At 45.3% G+C, this 8,926-nt stretch overlaps 1 pseudogene; it reads right to left on the minus strand.

The window, feature by feature from the left end:
* Positions 1-4,129: 4,129 nt before the first annotated feature.
* LOC102763877 lies at positions 4,130-5,677 on the minus strand (annotated as a pseudogene).
* Between the last annotated feature and the right edge of the window lie 3,249 nt (positions 5,678-8,926).

The following is an 8,926-nucleotide window of genomic DNA, read 5'->3' on the forward strand; positions in this document are numbered from 1 at the left end:
CATGTGGCATGATAACAAAAGACTTAACATTTGTTTCATTGCAGTCCCAAAAGAGAAGAGAAAGAGAGTAGAGCTGAAATAGTATTCAAAGAAATAATGGCTGAAAATATCCTCAAATTTGGTTAAAGACATTAACATACAAGTCCAAGAAGTTGGGCTAACCCAGGGGTGGGCAAACTTTTTGACTCGAGGGCCACAATGGGTTCTTAAACTGGACCGGTGGGCTGGAACAAAAGCATGGATGGAGTGTTTGTGTGAACTAATATAAATTCAAAGTAAACATCATTACATAAAAGGGTACGGTCTTTTTTTTTTTTTTAGTTTTATTCATTTCAAACGGGCCGGATCCGGCCCGCGGGCCATAGTTTGCCCATGGCTGGGCTAACCTCAACTAGGATAAACCTAAACAAATCTATTCCAAGACACATCATAATTGAACTTCTGAAAACTAAAGACAAAGAAAAGATCTTGAAAGCAGGCAGAGAGAAATAGCACGTTAACTTATAGAAGGACATCAATTCCAATGAAAGCAGATTTCTTATCTGAATCATGGAGGCCAGAAAAAGTGACTTTTTTTTTAAGTGCTGAAAGGAAAAACCTAAGTACAATTTCTATGTCTGGCAAAAGTATCCTTCAGGAATGAAGGAAAAAACACACCACACCCTCGAAGATTGGTCATTAGCAGGCCTATATTAAAGAATGGATAAAGGAAATTCTTCAAACAGGAAGAAAGTGATAAAAGAGGGTCTATTGGGGATTTGGAAAGAAGAGAAAAACAAGAGAAAGAGCAAAACTATGGACATATACAATAGAATATCCCTTCCATGAGTCTTATGAATCATAATGATGAAACAAAAATTATAACACCATACGATATTCAAGACAATCGTATTTAAAGTATTTAAAAGTGGGGAAAGTAAAGACATCTAAATGGAAGTAAGGTTTCCACACTTCACTTAAAGTGAGGGAATGTTGATACCAGTGGACTGTGGTAAGTCACACACGTATAGGGTGGGGCAAATGTAGGTTTACAGTTGTGAGTCTGCAAAACACAGACTTTATTCTTGTATCATTTTTCATTGTTTTATTTTCTGTCTGAACAACTGTAATCCTACTTTTGCCCCACCCTGCATATTGTAGTTCCAGAGAAACCACTAAGAAAAATATACAAAGTGATACACTAAAAAACAAGATTGGGATCCTAAAAAATATACAGGAAGGCAAGAAAAGGCAAATAGCACCGCCTTTGTGAAGCTTCCTCCCTCAGTTCATCCAAGGCACCTGCTTGGCGTTGCCCCATATATTTTCAAAGCCTGGATTGCTTGGCACGGAGCTGAGGCTCAAAAATATCTGCTGAATAAATAAACAACATTTTTTAAAAGACAGGAACAAGAGACCAAAGAAACAAACAGAAAAACACATTTAAATGGAGGACACTGAATAAAGTGTATAAGAGATCTCCTTGCATTTTTTCCTGACAACCACATAAGAATCTACCATTATCTTAACATACAAAGTTTAATGAAAATAAACCACAACATCTGCTTGAATTTACAGAGGCCGTGGCAAGGTGGTTGTGGTAGATTGTAAGACAACTAGGTGTCTTCCATGCCCACCCTTCTACACGGTGACAGTGCTGCGCTCGCTGGCCACTGAGAGATGTGGTTCTATTTTTCCATCCTTTGCAACGGGGAGGAAGAGTCCATTTCTGGTGTGTTGACCAATAGGACACTAGCAAACATGATGCAAGCAGAAGTTTGAAAGGCATTTATTCATTAGGACTTGCTCTTTTTGCTGAATTTCAAACCCGAGACCATGATGTGAATGGGCCTGCGCTAGCCTGCTGGGAGCTGGCGTCCAGGAGAACCAGCGCTCCCTGGATGTCTGCTGCAAACTGCCAGAGATCCGAGTGAGTTGGCCTCAGAATGAAAAGTTTCCCTCATCAACGAGTGAATGACCCTGAAATAAAATTTGTATGGGAAAGGAAAGCTAAGTGCTAAACTTACTCCTTTACTTACTGGTTCTTGCAATAATGAATGTGCCCAGTGTGGTGGCTATGTATCGGGTTAACGTCACTAAACTGACCTGTGTTTCCCAGAATCCCCTTCCCTGCAGAGTTCCAGGTGAGTGTGCCCCGCAGCCCACTTTGGCACAAGACTTGGTATGCAAAGTGGAGCAGCAGGCATCTATACATGTTTATGCTCAGGTCAAGGCCGGGCACCACACAGTTCATCTACGTTGCTGCTCCCCTGCTGGTTAATCTTGTCCGCGTGGGACAGGAGCCAGACTGCAGCGACGCTAGCTCCTGCCAGGTGCCCCTCAGCTTCTCTACCTCCTGGGCCAGGGCTGTGTGCACTTCCATAATGAAGGGTAGATGTCGCCAACATTATCAAAGCTTGAGGCTTGGAGGTGGTAAGAGATGGGTGAGGGTTCCCGCTCATCCTCACAGGGTCCACTTGACCGTTGCTCCCTCCCCTCAATGCCTACCTCCCCTTCCCACCTGCCTGCCTGTGAGCGGCAGGCTCCATGCAGCAGCTGCCTGGGAAGCAACAGCCTCCCGTCGCTGGCGCCACCAGGCCCCACCACAGAGTGAGGTCAGTCCCTGTGAGAAGTCCTTTCTTTTACTAGTAAGTAGCTGCGGGTGGTCTTGCCTCTCTGATTGAACTCTGAGCTGTTTCTAACATCCTCCAAAGTAATCAGTGAGGGGGTTCTTAAAATAACCAGTGACTTTATGGATGGGACTTCTGATCTCAGCTTCAACATGTGAAGGGCTTGGGAGTCATCATTCTATACTTACAACAAGAAAAGGGGGAATAAATGGAAAACCAACGACTTTTCTTAGACGCCTCGGAGATTGAGGCCGCAGGCACATGGCCCTCCTGTAATCCGGAGGGACAGGGGAAGAGAGAGGATCTGTCAGCATCGGCTTAGCTTACCTGGAGCAGCAGCGTGGAGCCACAAGCAGGTAGGGACACCTTCAATGGTGACCTTAGCCAGTTGCTGGAAGCTGCGTGTGAATTAGCTTGAGAGTGAAGCACTCTGTGGCTACTAACATAAGGTTGTGTAGTAATATTTATTGTTAAAACACAGTTACCAGTTACCACTTAAGATACCTTTGAAGTTCTTTTTATCCTTGCGACATATTACTGTGTTATATCATTACTGTCATGAAATAGTTCCCTGTGGTTAAACCACAACCTTGCACTGTAGTTAAACCATATGCTTCATGTTGTCTAGTTTTAAATATTAATTTTAAATTTTTAAATTTAACTTTATTTCATGGTTATGGGAGACATTTTGCTGGACCCAGAGTCAAAACCATGAAATAAGATACTTCCAGAGAAATCTAACTTCCAATCCTATCTCTTCCTTCTCCTTATTGAAAACCGTTTTTATTTGTTTTGATTTCCTCCCATTGATATTGTCCTTTTCTTAAATAAAAGACACCATACTATCCACTGATGAGCCGGACTTGCTAGGAGGCAAAGAGAAAGCAGCTCCGTCACTTCCCCTCATGGCCCCCGCAAGGGGCTCTCCCATCTGCCTGTCATTGTCTCTCCGGAAATCTCGGAAATCTCGACCTCCGTGAAAGGCCTGGGAGGGCGTTCCCAGTCGCTGACAGGTAACAAACATAGCCTCTCTCTCCAAATACAGAATGTCCGTCTAGTGTCAGAAAAACCCCCACTTTACTTAGGGCGTCTCCCCTCCCCCAGCTCAGACCTGCCATAGGTGGGCCCCTGCAGGGGACGGGTGGGCTCCTGCTGGCTGTGGTGTGAGCCCGGGAGAGGGAGAGCCAGGGAAGTCCTTGTTTGACGGCTGTAGTTGTCACCTGTTTCGGGCTCTCAGCAGGTGGGCCCTGCACAGGAGGGTGGGCTCCTGCTGGCTGTGGTGTGAGCCCGGGAGGGGGAGAGCCCGGAAAGTCCTTGTTTGATGGCTGTAGTTGTCGCTGGTTCGGGCACTCTCTGGGCGTGGCTGTTTCTAAATGCTGATCATCTTGCTCTAGGAGCAGCTTCGTGGGTTCTTTGGAGACCATCCCTGTCACTCAGGCTGTCTCACCCACAGTTCCCTCGGCACAGGATGGAAACCTGCTGCCCCCACAGTGCCAGCAGGCTCCCAGGGCTTCCGTGGCTCCCTGCGCCTACAGTGAAGCGGGGTTTGGGGGATACCTGAGTCCAGGGCTCTGCTTGCTGAGCTAAGGAAAGAGATGCTCAGAGTCTTCGTCTGCCTGGGTTTATGTTTCACATTCCCACTCAAACAACACCCCGAGCCTCTGTCCCACCAGGTCCCCACAGGACCTCCAGCCAGCAAGGTCACCCTGCGGGGTCCTTGGGCACCTGAGAGCTTTCACCTCGCGCCTCTGCGATGCTACTCCCTGGCTCACAGCCCACCCCACCCTGGACTTAGTCGGGTTTTGCAAGACCTTCAACCCTCCCGTCTACAGAGCCCTCTTCATCTGAGTGTCTGCAGCCCGGGTGGACTGTGCAGAGGTCCTTTTCTTTTTTTAAACTAAACGAGTTGGCAATTTTATTTTCACTTTTCATCATCAAATGAAAATTGCTTTTTTTTTTTTGGTCCCACTACTTCCCTCCAAAACCATTCTCCCTTGGATAGGAAGAGGGAGGGAGTCTTCCTTGTCATGCTGTTAGAAACACCCAGAGTCATAGCACCATGATTTCCTGCAGCCGAACAAGTAATACAAACTGACAGAAAGGGCTCCTCATTCCTGGACGAGTGGGCACCATCCTGGGACGGGCAGGAGGTCTCATCACTGGGGGCCCAGGCCCCCTTGGCATGTGCCCTCCTATAGGCAGCCTCACTCCAGGAGCAGGTCCCACTGGCATCATCTCAAGAGGAGGAGGAGGACCCATCATTGGCATCAAGGAAGGGCCCCTCAGATGGTGTGTTGGTATCACGCCAGGGCGAGGAGGACCCAGAAGACTCAGGGATCTGTGCCCTGCGGGAGGCGAAGCAGAGGATGGAGTAGGCGGCGTCTCTCCTTGCTGAAACGCTGCGGTTGTCCTGTCAATCAGGCAGTGAGCCTGACGGCGGTCCTTCACATTCTCGTTGTGTTTCCTGCCACTGCAGCGTGTCTTCCTCGCAGATGGAGAGACCTGGGTGAGGTGTGAGTCACAGTCGTCGCAGTAAGACTTGGGCGTGTTGTTCTGCCGGCCGTTGGCCACTCTGTGCTGTGGTCCTTTCTTCACTCTGCTCTGAGCGTGCTCACGGGCTCGTGTGCCTTCCCTGTCACCACCAGGGCTCCAGGAGGGGAAGGCTCACTGGTCATGACCATGGCAGCTGCTAACAGCAAACACGCGTGAGGCGCCGTGTGCAGAGGGCTCCACGGGGATCCGCCTCCTCAATTCCCACCGCAATGCATGGGATGGAAGTCATCACCCCCACTTCACAGGCGAGAAAACAGGTCCGGAGTCACTGAGTCACTTGCCCAAGGTGGACAGCAGAGCCAGCACGAGGCTTGACCTGCCTGGAGCTCACGCCCCTTCGCTGGAGGGCTGCGGCCGTTGGGTGGCCCCTGCTCCCGTGGTGGCAGGTATGGGCGCCTGTCGATGACCTGAATGGAGCGCCCTGGGAAACTGAGGCTCGCCGAGGGCCGAACGGCCTGCTCATTTTCCCACCCTGGGGTGGGCAGGGGCTCTGCTACCCGTTCTAGTTGTTTCATTTCCTCCTCCCGCGAAGGAGGCTGTGAGATGCTATGGTTTCTTGTTGGGCTTGGGAAGACCCTCCCCACACCGCCACCCAGCCCCCCACCGCCCGTGGGCGACCACAGGACCCGGCACCATTGAAATTTCAGTCCCTGAACATATGTTCACTCTGAAAGGAACAATGGGGCCTCCGGGCTTAATTAAGATCCACAAAAAGCACTTGGCTGGACTGGCCTCATTCTCTGCTTTTGGCTCCTTCTTTTTGTTCACCCCACCCCCCACACTTCTGTTTCCACTCCTTCTGTGGGCGGGATAAAAGGCGCCCAGGACCCCCAGCTCCTCCACTCCCCAGGCTCCTCTTTTCTCACAGCCTGACCTCCCTCTCCTCTGCGGAGCCCTGAAGTAGGAAGGAGCCGCCTGGGTCCTGGTGCCAGACCACCGAGCCCCCATGCCCCCGGAAGAAACAGGCAGCCCGGGAAGGATCTAGCAAAGCTCCTGCACAGTTTACTGCATGTTTAAGTGCTAATAAGCTTACATTAGGTAGCATTATAATCCCAGATAAGACGACCAAGGCACAGAGAGGTTAAGCAAAGTGTACAAGGTCACACAGCAAGTCGTAGGTATCAGAGCCAGAGAATTCAAATCCAAGTTGATTGGTCCAGAGGCCAATACACTTAATCCCTAGCCAGGCTGCCTCTAATGAAAGCATAGGTCTGTTCGACCACCAACTGGATAAATTGACTCCTTCCTCAGGTCTGCGCCCCCCTGCAATTTAACAAATTGTTATAAAGTAAACATCCACAAAACCACCAACCAGGTGAAGCAATCAAATGTTGCCAGCACCTCATAGCCTCCCTGCTTACTGTGTGCACGCCCCTTGCACAATTCCTCCCTCTCCCCTAAGACTAATCACTAAATATTTGGTCATAATTTCTTTGCTTCTTCTTGCTAGTATGCTTTTACCACCTAAGTATACATCCCTAAACACTAAAAATATGAAACATGTTTGTACACATGACCTGGTGCTTCTGAGCATTCACTCTTGTGTCCTGGGTCTTAAAGAATGCCGATGTTTACCTTTCCTAGGAAACTGTCATCGGTTCTCCCCAGTGTTGTATCAGTTTATACCCAGCTGTGGGTGGGAATTCTCATCACTGCCCATCACGTCGGACTTCTTAGCGTCTACTTGATGAGGGTGCGGTAGCCTCACAGCGGTTTTAGTTCCTCTCTCCCAGATGGCTCATGATGCTGAGCACTTTTTCAAAAGTTTATTGGCTACTTGGTTCTCTTCTTTTGTAATTTGCTCAAATTCTTTACCTACATTTTTATTGACTGTATACCTTATTCATTTCTAGAGGCTCTTTATACATTCTGGATCTGAATCCTTTGTTGGCTATATGAATTGGAAAAACATTTTCTTGCACATTGGCTTTTTACTTTTTAAAAACAGTATCCTGATTAATAGGAGTTTTAAATTTTAATGCAATTTTAATGTAGAAAAATTTATCAATAATTTCCTTTATGGTAGTCACTTTTTATAACATGTTAAGAAAATTTCCCCTACTCTGAGGCCTAGAAATATGTATGATATATGTATATATATATATATGAATTATATTTTAAATTCTTTACTGTTTCGCCTTTCATATTGAGGTCTATTATACAGCCAGGATTTGTTATTGCTATGTCTATAATGATGTGAGGTAAGGATCTGATTTCATTATTTTCTGATATGGACACTCAGTTGTCACAGCACCACTTACTGAAAGATTATCCTTCCCTATTGCTCTGAAGTTCCACTTTACTATACATCCCAACTGATGGACTTTTCCCAGACTCTATATATCCATCAGTCTCTTTCTTATCATTGTACCCAGGTCACAGTGTTTCACTAGAAACCACTAAGGCCAGAAAGAAAGGACACAATACTTTTCAAGTGTGGAAAGAAAGACCTGTCCACCTAGAATCCTGCATCCAATGCAATACCTGTCAGCAGTGAAGACGATATCCAAGCATTCTCAGATGAAGGAAAATGAAAATAATTTGTCATGTCAGGAGACCTACTCTAAAATAATGGCCAAAGGAAGTTCTCTAAAGAGAAAGGAAAAAATAAAACAAAGAACATGGGGACACTAGCAAGGGAGAGATAGCATGATAAGCGAAAGGATGGCTAAATACAATAGGCTTTCCTTCTCTCCTTGAGTTTTCTAAATTATGTTTGACATTTGAAATAAAAATTATAACACTGTCTGATGTGTTCTAAGTATATGTACAAGACATATTTAAGACATTACATTATAATTGGAAAAGTAAACGAACATAAAGAGAAGTAGGTTCTTATACTTCACTCAAAATAGTAAAATTATGTCACTAGTAGACCATGATAAGTTACATGTACATATATGTACATTATATATACATATAATGTTACACTTAGATTGCATTAGATGATTAGATAACATAAATAGGCTATATAGAGACAAACTAAAAAAATAAACTAAAGAAATAAAAATGGAATTCTAAGAAATGTTCAAGTAACACACAAGAAGGTAGGAAAACAAAAACAGAAAAATGAAAAATAGAACAAAGAGAAAACAAAAAATTAATTGGCAGACTTAAGCCCTAACATACCAATAATTACATAAAATGTAAATAGTCTAAATCAGTGGTCACCAACCTTTTGGACCTCACGGACCACCAGAGGTCCACAGACCACCGGTTGGTGACCACTGGTCTAAATACACCAAATAAAAGACAGATTGGCAGAGTGGGTTAAAAATATGCCGTCTATAAGAAACTCACTTGAAATATAACAATATAGGCAAGTTGAAAGTAAATTTATGGAAAAAGTATATTAAGCAAACATTAATGAAAAGAAAGCAGGATAAGGTAAACTTCAGAGCAAGGAATGTTACCAGAGACAGAGGGACATTATACAATTAATCTACCAAGAAGATACAACAAACCTAAACAGTTATGCGCCAAATATAGAAATGCAAAATATGTGAACAAAAACTGAATTGAAAGGGGGAGCAAGCAAATCTACAACCATAGAGATGTGAACATCCCTCTCTCAACAGTTGATAGAGCAACTAAACAGGAACTCAGCGTTTAAAGAATTTTCACTCATTCTATACAATCTTTTCCAGAAAATAGGAGGGAACACTAATTCATGTTATGAAGTTAGATTTCCCTGATACAAAAATCACACAGAGATAGTAAAAACAAACAAACAAGCAAACAAAAAACCCCACTATCCTTTATGG

The sequence above is a fragment of the Myotis davidii genome, unplaced genomic scaffold (assembly GCF_000327345.1).
Source record: "Myotis davidii unplaced genomic scaffold, ASM32734v1 scaffold134, whole genome shotgun sequence".
Lineage (NCBI taxonomy): Eukaryota > Metazoa > Chordata > Mammalia > Chiroptera > Vespertilionidae > Myotis > Myotis davidii.